The 15,096-nt window shown below is 41.0% G+C and overlaps 2 long non-coding RNA genes and 1 pseudogene across 3 annotated transcripts in view; 1 reads left to right on the forward strand and 2 right to left on the reverse strand.

The window, feature by feature from the left end:
• Nucleotides 1-5,409: 5,409 nt before the first annotated feature.
• On the reverse strand, nt 5,410-7,917 carry LOC146707221 (uncharacterized). Of its 2 annotated transcripts, none has more exons than XR_014920790.1 (3): nt 7,195-7,917; nt 5,838-6,014; nt 5,410-5,677 (listed from the first exon to the last, which is right to left on the reverse strand). It is a non-coding gene; the product is annotated as an uncharacterized LOC146707221 (long non-coding RNA). The 2 variants fall into 2 exon arrangements; XR_014920791.1 differs by having other exon boundaries at nt 5,838-6,076.
• A 1,228-nt stretch (nt 7,918-9,145) lies between these two features.
• Nucleotides 9,146-13,861, forward strand: LOC146707222 (ras-related C3 botulinum toxin substrate 2-like; annotated as a pseudogene).
• The window catches only part of LOC146707223 (uncharacterized), a 32,805-nt gene continuing 29,729 nt past the window's right edge, over nt 12,021-15,096 (reverse strand). Inside the window, exon 2 of the long non-coding RNA XR_014920784.1 lies at nt 12,021-12,146. This is a non-coding gene — a long non-coding RNA (uncharacterized LOC146707223). The remainder of the gene's footprint in view (nt 12,147-15,096) is intronic.

A 15,096-nucleotide genomic window follows, 5' to 3' on the forward strand; every position in this document is an offset into this window, starting at 1 on the left:
TTAGTGACGTTAACCCTTGACTAAGAGTTTCTTAGTCAATTGTTAATGGGAAACACATTTCCACACCACCATCTTCTAAGCTGTGATGCTACATGTGCAGCAGCAAACGTCCAATTAGTACCGATCAGAAGGTTGGAGGTTCGATCGCAGCCTGATCTGATCTGTATCTCAAAGTATCCTTGGACACGATACTGAACCCCAAACTGCTCTTTCATGTGTCCATCAGAGTATGAATGTTAGATAGAAAGAACTTAGGTACAGAAAAGTGCTTGTATGAATGGGTGAATGAGGTGTATAAAGTACTTTGAGTGCTTGAGTAGAAAAGTGCTATTTAAGAACAAGGATGTGCAAGAATTTGCTAGACACGCTCTTCTTTTTCCAAAACTAAAAATGTTATTTCAAATTTGGCAGCCTGTGTGTCAAAGAGACTGAAGAGTAACTAAAGGGCAAAGTCCAGGAATACAGCCAAACTCAGGAGATCAGTTAGGAGCACAACTGAGCAAAGGTGATTCAAAAAAATGGAGAGAAACTCTGCCATGCAGTGCCATGCTGAGCAGACTGGTTTACAGCCACAAGAGAGACTCAGCGTTCACAGATCATAAAATCTTCAGGGAGTAAAGCTCTCAGAGAAGCTATAATGCAATCCACAGATAGAATACAGTCAATAAGCTCCAAGTGAAATGTTAAACAGTGCATGGATAGCTTTTTGTTCAGCTTTTTCGTCGTATCCTTTTTCCCCCTTTCTAAAGTCTCTTCAGAGGCTTTGCAGTTTGTCAAACAGCAGCTGGTAAAAAGGCTTTTGCAGTGAGGCAGGGAGCCTGTTCAAACCAGATTATGCTTGATTTGATGACTGCAGAGAACTTGGGGCTGACAGCTCCGATTCGGATCGGTTCTCCCTTGAAAAGGCATTAGTGTGTTCTGTCATGGCAGGATTTCTGTTCAATGTGCAGGTAGATTGAAATCAAAGGGCACCAAAGACACCCAAACCTGAGGGATCATTACGTGACACCCAAAGCATCTGAGCAGTCTTATTCCTTCATCTGTACCAAATTACTCAGATTCACAGACGTCGTGCACAGCAGACCTGCAATACAACAATGAATAACAGGAGTTACGCCTGCGTTTGACAGGTCAAAATGTCACAGGGAGCAGTTCAGTTAAGTTTCATTCCCCTCCAGAAATCACTTCATGCATGATTATCAGGAACCTTTGAGTAATGACAGCACTTAAGTGAGTGTTTCCTTACCATATTCCACTTTGTCACCAAGTTTTAGGATGAGAATGTTTTTTTTTTTCTTCTATTTTTTTTATATCGTTGTTATTATTTCTGTTGTAATTTGTGTTTGTTTTTTGTTTGTTTGTTCAGTTTTTCAGCCTTGTTGCATTTTTTTCTATTTCCGTTGTGTTTTATTCAACTTCTGTTACATTTTGCAGGATTTTGCAGCTTTTTCTATTGACGGGTGTTTTCTTCAGGGCCACCATATTATCATTATCTTTAAAACTGCATTTGAAACTTAATGCTGAGTTTTTACTTTCTGCAGTTGAAGTTATCTAAAGAAACTGTGTGTGGGTGCAGCTGAAAAAACGCCTTTTGGCAAATAAAACAGAAATTCTGAAATCCTCTACTGCTTATATCAAAGAGAATAAAAGAAACCAAAGCTAAACTCTAAAAGATTATTTATTTCAGCTTGTTTACAGTTATCCACACCTCACAGCTTTTTATGGGTTGATAGTTTTCCTGATCCAATCTGCATACTCAGGATCACAGAGGTCCATGAAGGCAGCCGGTGCTCTGCATACAAAGTCTGGATCTCCCACAAAAGAAGAGACCCCATAAATCCTGCCATTATGAACCACTCCTCCACCAGAGTCTCCCTGCAAGACAGAAATACAGTTTCCCAGTTTTATAAAATCTTTCTGTATTTTGAATGTTTAATAAATGCAGCTGTGAGCTGAGGGATCATGCAAACTCACTCGACATATATCTTTCCCAGGACTTTGTCCACAGAACCAGTGCTGATAGCTCCTGACTCGGTGGACCTCGGGGAATTATTTCTGTAAAATATCATTGAGCTCTGTACAGCTGACAACCTCAGTCTCTGCACAGTGAAGAGAGGGTGATTCACCAGGTTCTAGAAATAAAGGGACAATTAGTTCAGCTTAAAGCACTTTTTAAAAAATGATGCAGATTTGTATTTTATGCAGAAATGCAGAAAGAAATAAAATGGTCTGAGCTCACAGGAAAAGCTTGTTTTTGCTTTGAACACATTAGAAATGAAGAAAAATACAATTTCAGTACAAATATCTGCAACATCTCTTTACTAATAAAGTAACAGTTTGGATGGTTTGTTTTCTTTTTTCTTAATACAACAAATTTGTTAAAAATCATCTTACTCCTTTTCTCATTAGCTAGTCCAGTGGTGGCACCATAACCTGCGACCTCAACTCTGGAATGACACAAGAAGTGTTTGGACGCTTTTCTCTCCTTTTTTTGTCAGTTACATACAAATACATATATTGATTGTTTTGCACGTTAACTTTGAAATGTTGCCCTGAGGCCTGTACTATGAAGCAGGATCTCATCTCTCCAGGTAACTTCAGAGTTCTATATGAAGGATTTTGACTTCTTACCAGAGAAAATTGTAAGAGTAACCCTGACCTGCTGTTATATTAGTTATGTCCTTTATAGAGTTTTAGTCACCACTTTATCATCACGCACCACACCTGGCTAGCATGCTTGCACTGTGCTTGCTCAGCGCATTGGGACACCATTCAAGCTCACTGCAGCACATGCTACTTCCTGTTTTAAAGGGCCTTGTAGCAGCCCTTGTTACATGCGTGGGCACGGAGCGTGAAGCAGAAAGCACAGCTTAAAAGAGAAGTTGATATACCCGGCGGCGTGACACTGACTGGTGTTTTACGTTTTCTCAAGCCAGCTAACGCAAAGTAAGCCAAGCCTTGTTGAATTTTCTTTGTACTATATCCCTCTGGTTAAGTTCAAGCTTAGAGATCATTTGTCCAGAAAAGCAGCATCACCATTCCTGGAAGATCCCTTGAAACTTTCAACTTTAGACCCTCCTACTGTACTACATGGACAGTGGGAGGGGCTAAAATTCTTCAATAGCATTTTTTCGTAGACATTTTTCAGTTTGCAGCCTATGTTTAAATTCTGTTGTTATATTAAGTTTTATTTTCTCTTAAACTAATAAACAGCAGAAAGTTTGCAGCTGACAGAATAAAAGCTGAAACTGTCTTTCAAACATTAATTAAATGAAATACTTAATTATCCATCCATCAGATTCTCCTGTGTAATGATAGGTCGTGATGTCAGTCAGGATTTTTGCTGTCTTTTTTTTTTTTTTTTTTTTTGCCTGTCCCATTTGGTTCTTTAGCCATCAGAATTGTTGTCTGAAGACCAACAAGGATACCCAATGGATTTACTTTGCCAAATGGATCATCGTGGCATTGCCGTATTGGTCCATTTGGTCGATCTTTGTTTTTATTATTTATTATATTTTATTTTCAGATTTTACAGACGGGACAGACATGAGTGAGGGATAGGAAAGGAAGAAAGAAAGAGGAAGGAAAGGAGAAACAGAAGGGGAGAGGGACAGTGAGAAAGGGGGGGGGAGAAAAAAAATCTCCTGGATCACCTGTTGAGAGAAAAATAGAAAACAAGCAAAAAAAACAAAGCAACATACTAAACACAACACCATCGCATTAATCTAGCTAAGTGTAAACAGCAGTAAATACTAAATATTCAATGTTGTTGTGCAGCACGCAGGACAGATGTGCTTCGAAGTAGCGGCCAAGAAAGGTGTAATTTGGGTCTACGAGCAGTGAACACCCGTGTGCATACCTGTGTGGATCAGCGCGCTTGTATTCCAAAGGTTTCTCCATGTAACGATCTGCTAGGGAGTGTGGGGGGGCCACAGCCCCGTCCTCCAGGGTGTGAAGCGGGTATGGAGGAGGTCAAAACTCCAGACATCCAGAGGCCCCCAGAACACAAGAGACCATGGAAGACCAACAGAGGGGCAGCCGCGCCACTGTCCCAGTAAGAGCTGAGGAGAGTCCCAGATGAGGGTTCACTCAGCAGCCGCGGAGCAGAAGCCAGGGGGAGTTGCAGTGACGCGCCCATGAGCTCCGCCGGCCCCCAGCTGCGCCTGAGTGACCGAGCCCCAGGCCGAGAGGCCGGGGGCACCCCACCTCCGAAGGGGCCCGAGCGAGCCCCAGGCTCCAGGCCCCGATAAGCGGCCACCAAGGAGTGAGCCGGTGTGTACCCGGACACCCACCCCCAGACACAAAGAACCACCAACGCACCGACACCTGAGGGAGTCCGCCACCGGCAGGGGAAGTGGTGGTGGGTGGAGATAGGCCTCCAAATCTTGGAGGGCCTGAGGTGTCCCCAGAGAGGTGGCGTCTGATACCCAACCTGACATATAGACACAGACATACAGGCACACACAGACACAAACATCCATTCCCACCCTCATGCTCTCATGTGCACTTACTCCACACTCAACCAACGTGGAGACAGACATAAAGAGACGCTGTACACACGATCACACTCCCCAAGCGTACTCTACAAACCGGGTCTAGGTACCCTTGCCCCTGGAGGGGGGAATTGCACCCAGACCCAGGTGGTGTTACCCTTTTCCCTGCGGTGGGGAGAGGCAGACCACCCCGACTCCGTAGCAGCAGGGAGGCCCCACACCCCAGACCGCAGTCGGACGGCCAACTTCTCCTAGCCCTCCCGCTCCAGCAGGCCGCAGAGAACGGGGGTGGGAGAAGACTCCAAACCTCCCTCCACCCGCTCATTGTAGTGTTGATGCATGTGTGTTCTAAGGTGCAATTAAAACCCAGGAGGGCATAGAGCTACCTGCCAAGGAGCAGCAGGTAAGCGCATAGTCCCTCCTGATAGTCTTATTGAACAAAGCATCTGAAGTTCTTGCACATTCATATAGTGCTTTTACTACTAAGCAATTTTCCACTCACACACACACACACACACACACACACACACACACACACACACACACACACACACACACACACACACACACAACACTGGTTTTGTTTTTCTGCAGCAGCTGTTACTTTCAGTCTGTATTATGCATTTAAACCCTTCATATTTTTCTAATATTATAGTTTTATCTTCCTTTTTAAAACCTGCATTGCCAGTATAGTTTATCCACATCCATTAGGATTGAAAGCCCTGGTTAACTTGATAACCAGGGCTTTGAATTGATAAGCAGCTTCCTGTGAGTACTTATCCTGATTCCCACTGTTGGGATAAGATAAAGGAAATATATTCTACATATGCTGAACTCACTTCACAGCACAGAGCTCAGGTCAAGAAGAAACTTTAAGAAAAAAAACTTCAAAGCAAGAAACTTTGAGCCACAGGAACATCAAAGTATCATTTAAATCTAAAACTGAAGTTAGCACGACGTATCAGTATCTGTCAGAACACATGAACCTGAAGCAGAAACATCCACAACTCACAGTCAGGTAGTTTTATAGGATGGACATCAGAGCTGCTAGTAGCTGCAGCAGCATGATGTCATGAACTCTGCCTGTGCTGGTGTCTTTGTCTGTATAGATCTCAGCTTCTGCTGTTATCTGCACTTCTTGTTCCGGACCCCCTTGATGCACACTTAGATTTGCAAACATGGTCCTGCATGTGCACAGCAAACATAAAACATGATTACTGATGGTCACCATATTTTATTTCTCATCTTGTCTGAATGTATTTTACTTTTTACTGAATAGCAAAAACATGGCTACTAGACATTCCTTGGGTTAACAAGTTTTAGTTGCTGCTCTGGTCTCCTCACCCTCCTGGCTTCAGACGGTGAGCTGCAGAATCCAGCGGTCGCTGATCAAAGAGCCTCCACACAAGCTGGAAGGTCCATGTGGATAAACTGCTCTGAGCTGTACATGATACTGTCGCTCACATTCATCACCTCCAATGACTCTCTTTTGCAGAGCGACCTCTGTGTTCGCCGTCACACCTGAAAGAGGAATCCCCCGCCCACCAGGTCACTGCCAGTTTTTCTTTGTACCTGTAAAATATCTGCTCTCAGAAGTAAGGCAGAAACACACAGTGAGGACCAGAGCCATTAAATATAGATACTGTAGCTGAGCACTCGGTGATACAGAGAAAAGAGAAGAGGCACCACACATAGTGTTGCTGCCATTCACTCTCTAATGACTGCATTTCAGTTTGAATATTGGACACTGCATAGTCACATAGTGTCATTATGAAGCTTTATGAACTGCAAAGCTGCAAAGCTCCACACATTTATGCAAAGTTACTTATCGTCTCTTTTTGCTTTTGGCTTTCATAAAGTTACAGAAGGGAAATGAAGGTAAAATATTTCTATAGAGAAAGTGCTTCACAATAATAATCAATAAAAATAAATACAAACATTAAAAGACAATAATAATATCCACTACCTAAAATTAAGCCTGTACAAATAAGTAGAGCTGCTCTTTCAAATGTTCAGACCGCAGAGATCAAATGTAATATTAGTGCATTCCATAGATTATCAGCCAACAGCCTTGAAGACACACTTAGTCTCTTTTGGTTTTCAGCCTAGAACGAGGAACCACCAGCAGGTTTCTGTCAGAAGACCTCAGTGACCTGCACCTTATAGATGGAAGCAAATGAAGTTTGATCTCAGCTTCATGTTCTTGTTCTGCTCGTGCTCTGATTTGAATTACATGTTCTACACACTTCACTGTATCTCACTGTCAGTTTGTCAATTTGTGACATTAATTCAGAGGAATGTGGTGTAAACCAATGATTTATAAACCTAAAACAGGCCATGATCACTAACCAATGCTAACTTTGAGAAGCAATGCAGAACATATTGTGCCCTCTGTGTGGCTAATGGAGCTCTTAAGAGTAGAAGAGCAAAACAAAAGAAAAAAAAAACCTCGCTCACGAGTCTGCGACTGCGTGCTGACAGAGAGCGAGTGGGTTACCTCTGTGTGACTTCAAGCAGCAGAGGGTAAGGCTCTGACTGTGGTCTGCATATATGTGCCGAGCAGCAATTCAGAATACCCACCGTGCACAGTTTCTGTGAGGTTTGGCATAACTCGATGCATTGAATCATTTTCATATTATACAGACAGAATTATGCAGTAAGAACCTGCAGTTAAATATAGAAACTGTTGTTGAATACTCACTGATACACAGAGGCAAGAGAAGAGGCAGCAGACACAGTGTTCCTGCCATTCACCCTCTAACAACTGCCTTTCTGTTGAGCAAACACTTTGGCGACAGTGGGAAGGAAAAACTCCCTTTTAACAGGAAGAAACCTCCAGCAGAACCAGGCTCAGGGAGGGGCGGGGCCATCTGCTGGGACCGGTTGGGGTGAGAGAAGGAAGACAGGATAAAGACATGCTGTGGAAGAGAGACAGATTAATAACAAGTATGATTCAGTGCAGAGAGGTCTATTAACACATAGTGAGTGAGAAAGGTGACTGAAGAAGAAATACTCAGTGCATCATGGGAATCCCCCAGCAGCCCACCGCATTGCAGCATAACTAAGGAAGGATTCAGGGTCACCTGGTCCAGCCCTAATTATATATTTTGGAAAGTTTTAAGCCTAATCTTAAAAGTAGAGATAGTGTCTGTCCAAACAGGAAGCTGGTTCCACAGAAGAGGGGCCTGAAAATTGAAGGCTGTCCCTCGTATTCTACTTCTAAATACTCTAGGAACAACAAGTAAGCCTGCAGTGTGAGAGTGAAGTGCTCTAATAGGGTGATATGGTACTACAAGGCTTTTCAGGGAGTTTTTAGGACATCCTGATAATAATGAATTACAGTAGTCCAACCTGGAAGTAATAACTGCAGCTTCACTCTGAGACAGGATATTTCTAATTTTAGAGATGTTGCTCAAATCGAGGAAAGCAGTCTTACATAGTTGTTTAATATGTGGATTGAAGGACATGTCCTCGTCAAAAATCACTCCAAGGTTCCTCACAGTGTTATTGGAGGCCAAGGTAACGCCATCCAGAGTAAGAATCTGGTTAGATGCCATATTTCTAAGATTTTAAGGGCCGAGTACAATAACCTCAGTTTTATCTGAATTTAAAAGCAGAAATTAGAGGTCATCCAGGTCTTTATGGCTTTGAGACATTCATGTAGTTTAACTAATTGGTCTGTGTTATTTGGCTTAGCTAAGCTAAGGTAGCAAATTCCTAAAAATACAGGGAGTGAATACAAGAGAGTGTGCTTCGGATGAAGCAAGTGAAGATTAAACTATGAAATAAGAAGTTATCTATAAGTTTTTAGTTATTTCGGCTATCCAGATAAGCTACACAAAAACACAACCATGTGTTGGAACAGGAAGTGATAGGAGGTGAGAAAAATAACCTTAGGACAGGTGAGATTGGTCAATGGTAGAGCTATTTTTCTGAAATTACACACGTTAGTAACGTGTGTAATTTCAGAAAAATAAAATAAAAATAAAAATAAATAAAATAAAAATAAAAAATAAATAAAAATAGGAAGACACAGTGCTGGTTCAACAAGACAAAGTGGACAAGTTTACAACACCATTCAACGCAACACCACACAAAGTTGTAAGCAGAACTGGAAACCAAGTCATTATTGAATCACCAACAGGAGCTCGCTATCACCGGAATACCACACATGTGAAGAAATACGAGACAAATGAGACCAGAGAAGGACACTATGACACAATACCTGAAAGGGAGGAAGGTGAAACACCCACAAAGACTGACACCTTCACTCCAACACCACAAGAGGGCTCCCAGGGGCCAGAGAGACCAAGTAGATCACAGAGGGCTAAAAAGATACCCGAGAGGTTTCGTGATTTTGTGGTGAAATGAACTATAATATGTTAAGGTGAAGAGGTAACTTACATTTGGCAAGTTTCAAGTTCATATGTGTATTTCGACATGTATATATTGAAAAAAGAAAGGTACATGTGTGGTGAGACATTTAGATTATATAATTGTTAGAAAGTAAGACAAGAAGAATGTTCAATGTTGGGGGAAAAAAAGACATCAAAGTTATTACAACTAAAGTTTGAATCTAAGGAAAAGGGGGATGTCATGTATTGATATGGCTATGTCTTAATGTGATGACCTTTGAACCGGATGTGGTTGTCCGAAGGAAGCCCCGTTAAGTGGCTAGTTGTAAGATGGACAGTGTTCAATAAAGCAACATAAAGACCGTGCTTTATGTCCTGATTCAATTCAGAGTGCTCTGCCTAATTTAGTAATAAGGTGGGCACACAACAAGTGGGCTTGACTTTTGCGCCTATTGGCTGATCGTTTACTATCGACTAGTTTTCCTGGATACCTGCTCCGCGGACGGCTGCCACAGGTAGCAAAAACGTGCTAGGTCAAAGGTCAGGGAGGATGGCGGACTGGTGTGAACTTCAGTCAATTCTGCTCATTTTAGCAGATCAGATAGAGAGGGTAGATACATTTACCTGTAGATACTGTTTTGAGTCGTTTAGATGATGTTTCTGAAATGCTTGGGATGATAATTGCTCTTCAAGATGTTAGCATCGATGACAGCATTGTCGAAAGTTTAAGATCAATTCAGCACCGTGTTCGTTTGGAATACGCCGAGGAAGAACAGTCTTCAAATGTTGGTCGTCCACGTCTTGAAATCCCGGCTGCAGCACTCAGGACTTTAGTGCTGTCCTGGATAACCATCGGGGTAATTGCCGATATGTTTTCTGTGTCTCCGAGCACAATTAGGAGGAGAATGACGGAGGAAGGTCTAAGGTAAGTTTATGCTGTAATTTAACACCTGTGTGAGTCTGTACACAGCATTATTTAGATGTTGACCTTAATTATGACGTTTGATATTGAAATATTATCGCTTACTTTTTTATTGTGAATGTCTAAAATAAGCGGGGCAGCTACGGCTAGTATAATAACTATACTAACTATATTATATATGTCAAAAAATACACTCTGTTAATATCACTAATGGCACAGGAGGATGAGTGTACTTAAGTAGTATTTGCACAGACCTAATGGAAAAGCAGAGTGTGCCATGGTTAGCAGGTGTTTCTACATTTTGGGAGAAAAACAGCAATCAGACTGCGTGAATGTTGTTCTTCCAGCAATCTGAACTCTTAACTCTATAAATATGTTTAAACAACAAACAGAATCACGTATATCCTCCCTAACCACCAGCAGGATCTCAGATAGTGTTGACTGTTTGTCATAGTTGTTCTATGTTTGACAGTTTACGTTATTTCAGTGACTTTTCTATTTCAGGAAATCCATCCATCTTTTTAACTACTGGGTCATTAAGGAGGCTGAAGCCCATCCCAGCTGTCATTAGGCAAAGGGCGGGGTAGACCTCGGACAGGCCATAAAACAGGATTAATCTGGTACACTAGTCTCTTTCTTTCTTTAAAAAAACATCTGTGTCTGCAAACATTTGTGTTATCAGTTTCATTTGAGCCTGAATACATTTGAATATGAATATGAAATTTCTCAAGTTTTTAAAAATGAGAAATTAAACTGTTATTCTACTATGAGACCACACGGGGGCAGCCCTGCCTTATTATGTATTATTCTCTCTTACTAGACATGGTTAGGATGGCTTTTGTGTCAAACTAACCAAAGTAATGTTGTTGGTTAATGTTTTTGTGAACAGTGGTATTTCAAGTATGGTCCTGTTTTTTTCTCCATTACAGGAGTTTCACTGGTTAAACAATCAGTGAATTGAAAGATTGTTGAATGAATGAATAACCAATGAAATGAAAGGTTGCCTATGACTTGTTGGCTGATCGCTGACCTTCTCTACTCTCCCCACAGATTCGACAAATATTCAGCTAATGTGATGGTGGACAGCAAGCCGGTCAACCTGGGCCTCTGGGATACAGCTGGACAGGAAGATTATGACAGGCTCCGCCCACTGTCCTAGCCACAGACGGTACAGAATCACACATACACACACAGGCACACACAGTAACTAATGGACATAAAGTTACAGAGACAGAACTTATATAACATGTCAGCTAATTAAAACTGCAGCAGCTATTCTAATTCTTTGTCTCCTTGTCTCTCCATCCAGGATGTTTTCCTAATCTGCTTCTCCCTGGTTAGCCCGGCATCCTATGAGAACGTCAGAGCTAAGGTGAGTTTTGGCTGTTTTTTATGAGGCCTGTCTCTCAGCTGCCGAGGAACAAAATGTAAAAAAGAACAAACGGAACAAAAGCAGGAATTTATTATAGAGAAAAAAAATAGGTACTTGGATTACAAAATGGAGAAAAAGCCTAAACAGGTCTAATAATTGATGTGAATGAATGATTGATGCTGTGGGTGAAAGTTGGATGATGTATTTCTCTCATCTTTAATAGCTACAGCATATCATTTGTTTTTCATGCCTTCATCCACCTTTCTGTAACACCTGGCATCAGAGCTTCATCTCCCTCCACCTTTGATTCTGTTTTTTGCCTCTAACACGTTCATTGATTTTGCGTGTTCCCCTTTCTTGCCTCTTATTTAGTTTTCCTTTACTCTGTATTCTGCCAGTGGTACCCTGAGGTCCGTCACCACTGCCCCTCCACACCCATCATCCTGGTTGGCACTAAGCTGGATCTGAGGGATGAAAAGGATACCATTGAGAAACTGAAGGACAAGAAGCTGGCGCCTATCACCTATCCACAGGGCCTAGCTCTGGCTAAGGAGATAGGTCAGTCACTCTTACTTTATTTGCTTGAAAAGCACTTTAAGATTTGAAGCTCTCCTCACCAGTGAAGATATGAAACTAGCAGATGAAGATGCTAGAGAACTTTGTAGCCTGACTGCCTCTGCAAATTTTTGTTATTCCCCTCATTTCCTGGCATCACAGTAAAAGTATAGTAGCTGTAGTTGACTATAGTGTTCTTTGAAAGTTGAACTTATTCTTCTCCACTACCAGCAAACCTTTCTTCTCTTACTTTGTCTTTGTAGTTCTTTCTCTTCTTTTATTAACATATATGTGTCTTCGCATGTATAGATGCAGTCAAATACCTGGAGTGCTCAGCCTTGACCCAGCGTGGTCTGAAGACTGTGTTTGATGAGGCCATTCGTGCCGTCCTCTGCCCTCAGCCCGCCAAGGTCAAGAAGAAGCCCTGCTCGCTGCTGTAAACGGTACGACTGAATAAAACACAGAGGAAGAGGAGGAGGAGAGATTAGACGTTTGAGAGAAGAGAGAAACAAAGTGAACTCGCTCATTAAATCAACACATAAAGTAGAGTAGAGGTTTGAGGGCTTCTTTTCTTTTCTTTGAACATAAGTCTGAAGCTATTCAATCAAGCCTTTTATTTGTCACATGCAATGTTTACATCTGCAGTGAAATTGGACCCCCCCCCCCCCGAACATACATACATATCAGCTCCAGCCTTGAGACCACAGCTGACACCGATACGGTAGCTGCATGAAATGATGGTGGTTTTCCTTTAGTGCGAACAACTGCATGTCAATTTCACAGTTGGTCTAACAGTCCGTCACTGGTCTCTCAGTCTCCCGTTGGAGAGCTTCTCTGAGATGTTATCAATCTTGTGCTCAGAGAGCAGAGACTGCCGTGAGCTTCTCCAAGATCTTATCCGTGCTGCGTTCAATGAGCCCATTTTGAGAAGTCACGACCCGTCCCATCATTTCCATCATAGCGGGCAGCCTTGTGGGGTTTTGAAAAGCCAATTCTGCTATCTTTGATAAGCCAGGGCCAAGCCAACTCCGAACAGCAAGAACCCTGTTATCATGGTTCCGAAAAGGTAGATGTCTACAATGTCCTCGATTGACAGTCCCGCCAGGCACACGACCCTCCAGTTCCTCCACCCGTCCATTGTGTATCCGGCAGGAAAGGACACTCGGACTTACTCAAGCCCAGGCTTCTCGTTGAGAAGAGGGTGTCACTTGCAATCAGGGACCAGTTGTTCAAATCCATAATTCCTCTTTTAGGTTGTAACAGACCGTGAGAGTCATCCAGGGCAAAAGTAGAAAAGTAGACGAGACTAGACAAGGACATTGAGAAGCCAAGCAGGAAAGAGAAGGAAGAGGGAGAGGAGAAAAGTGCGACTGCCTTCGTCCAGAGCCAAACGAGAAAGGAAACTGTAGACACTTATCACTAAGAGGTGATTCAGAAGTTTGTTCTTGCACATATAATGGACAGAAACATTAAAGAGAAAAGAAAAGACATAAATGAACACAACACAAGACAGAAAAGTTTCACATGCTTTGTACTCAATTTCATTTTTTTGCAGAGGAAAAATAAATTTGTCCTGAATATTGTTGGAGTAATTTTGTCCCACAGGCATCAATTTAACCCCATGATTTATGTGACCTTTGTTTTAGATTCTCACAGGAGCACAGAAGAAGAGAAAAGGACTGCAGACCCTGAAGAATATATGCAAATCTGCCATGTCTCTAATGTATATCTACAACTTTAAACAAAACAAAAAACCAAACAATGTATGGTGTGCAGGTTTGCTATTGTTTTAGAAATGCCAACGAGCTCTTAAGTCCAAATCCAGACGCTGCCCAGACAGGATTTCTTTGTAAAATATATCAGTTTAGAGATTATAGACCCTTTGAGTTTAAGTGTAAGTCTGAGAGCAGCATGCTGCCTTCATCTAAAGTACTGCCAACAATATATATGTGTTTCATGAAACCTAAAATAAAAATAACTTTTGTAACTGAAATAAACACAGTGTTTCAGTATGATTTGTTCACTGTGCTGTTTTCAGGGTGATGAATGTAAGGAGCAGAAATGGTCGTTTGTGAGGAAGCAAGCAACAAGCAAACTTGTGTCTGAATAAGATTTATTAACAAATGTATTATTTGTTGTGCTATTAAAATAAAAATAAAACATTTGATTGCACAAAAGATTCACATTATTTCTCCACAACATGTGACCTTTTGGATTGAATGCCTATACTCAACTATGGGGGATATAAAATTCTCATTTTGATACAGCTGCTGATATCGCCTATACTCTATCCTTATTTACATATTGTGGAGAACAGCATCTTTTTCTGGTGGTGAGTTGAAAATGTTCAGACTCAAACAGCACTTTCAGTTTTGCAGTTTAATGTTTGACCAGCTTTTTTGCCAAAACACCTTCATGTTTCAATCATTTTAGTAATCCTGCGAACAGTTAATCATGTCACATGGTGCTCAAGTCTTCAGCTGTGATTTTATTTGTTATTTAATTAATACAGTTTAATGTCTTATAATATAGATAGCTACACAGGCATACAGAGAGATTGTTTACTTTATTAATCCCCAGTGCGACTGAAGATTAAACTGAATATAAACCATTTAAAAGAAGCTCAATCTTAAACTCATAACAGAACAGTAATGTTAGTCCATATAAAACTGATGTGGAATATTTTCCTCTTGAATTATTAGGTTAACTTTGATATTTTGTGGTTAGTTTGCCAGGATGATGACTGTCATCCTCTCTGCCTTTCTGCAAGAGGCTCCATATGCCGCTGTTCTAGTGGATACTGTAAAAATAAATAAGCAATGATATATGATAATACATTATCATTAAACTCTTAACTATACAGTAGTAGTAAAAAATATTTTACTACTTTCCAAATATCAATGAAAGTATAGGCATTCATGTAATAATAATAATAATAATAATAATAATAATAATAATAATGAACATGAATTATGTTTCATTCACAAAATATTTTCTCTTGCCAGTTAGTATTGTATTGTAGTGGTATTGTAATTTTCAGGAGACTGACAGTAACAGAAATTAATTCCATAGACAAGAAATCAACATGGACGTGGACCGCCACACTGCAAAACATTTGGTAATCTTTTCTGAATGGTTTATAGTTATGACCCTATTAAGGATACACAGAAGACAATGGACGAATGGACAAAATAAAGCATGTAGAGTACTTTTCAAATTCTTTTTGGTGTTTGCTCAAATATGGGACCTTAAATAATTTTTTTTTAATAATATAATTTAACTAGACCATACCTAGAATTTTTTTGTGGTACATTTCCCTGATGACAGATCCTGATTTAATTTCATGGTTGGAAGGACCAGGAAAAATTCTAAAAATTGTTTGAGTTGAGACAAAATGAC

Source organism: Copadichromis virginalis, linkage group LG6, assembly GCF_057382275.1.
Source record: "Copadichromis virginalis isolate Kocher_CV1m ecotype Utaka linkage group LG6, C_Virginalis_male_GT1.1, whole genome shotgun sequence".
NCBI lineage: Eukaryota > Metazoa > Chordata > Actinopteri > Cichliformes > Cichlidae > Copadichromis > Copadichromis virginalis.